Raw genomic sequence first — 1,011 nt, 5'->3', positions numbered from 1 at the left:
AAAAGTTGCATTTTTTATGAATAGTTTATGAATTTTTTTTTATTTTTAGCTTGTTCTATTACTTTACTTTATTCCATATTCTATTAATTTTTCATTTATATAATAAACAGTAGTTCGTATTAATTTTTAAGCAGAAGTATACTGACAATTTCAATAGTATTTTTTATTACCATATACCCACCAAATATATTTTGTGTACAAGTGCACTTATATGTAAATTATAATCAGTGTTCGGATTAGATAAGTATTTTTTTATCTAGATAAAGATAAAGATAATGAAACTCAAATGTATCTAGATAGATATAAAAGTAACTTAACTTATATTTATCTAGATAAAAAAAAAATACAATTTTTTTTTTAATGGGTTTTAAATTTAGATATATTTTAGTTGGGCGCTAGGAACATAATAATAATAATGATTTGAATAAAAATAATTACATTATTTATAAGCCATAAACTTGGTTTGAGAATCTGTATAAAATATATTTGAAGATGCATTTGTAAAATTTCGCGATTTTTATCAATAAAAAATGTATCTAGATGAATTTATTTAGATTAGTAAAAAAATTATCTAAGATGAACGTTTAGATATCTCGTAACTATTTATCCAGATAAGATAAAAGATGAACAAATAATTATCTAGATAAATTTATCTATCATGTTCATCATTTTTTTTCCCGACGCTTTAGAAAATTACTGGGAATTTTAAATTTTGATCTCCCAAATGCACCAATCAGATTCACTTTTACACTAGAAATGATACCTATATGTACAGAATATAAGTTGAATATCAAAGCATCATTTTGATGACCTTTATCTATTGGTTATATTAGATGATATATTTACTTATCTATGTACATTTTATTTAAATCATATTAATTTTTCATTAATAATATATTCATTATTTTTTACTAAAACTGTTTTATCAGAACAACTATTCTATCCACTTTGTATAGGTCAATAGACAAAAAGTAAATTAGTTATTTAAATAAAATAAAAATTAGTTTTATC

Source organism: Acyrthosiphon pisum, chromosome A2, assembly GCF_005508785.2.
Source record: "Acyrthosiphon pisum isolate AL4f chromosome A2, pea_aphid_22Mar2018_4r6ur, whole genome shotgun sequence".
Lineage (NCBI taxonomy): Eukaryota > Metazoa > Arthropoda > Insecta > Hemiptera > Aphididae > Acyrthosiphon > Acyrthosiphon pisum.
Note: the sequence above shows the minus strand (reverse complement) of the source record.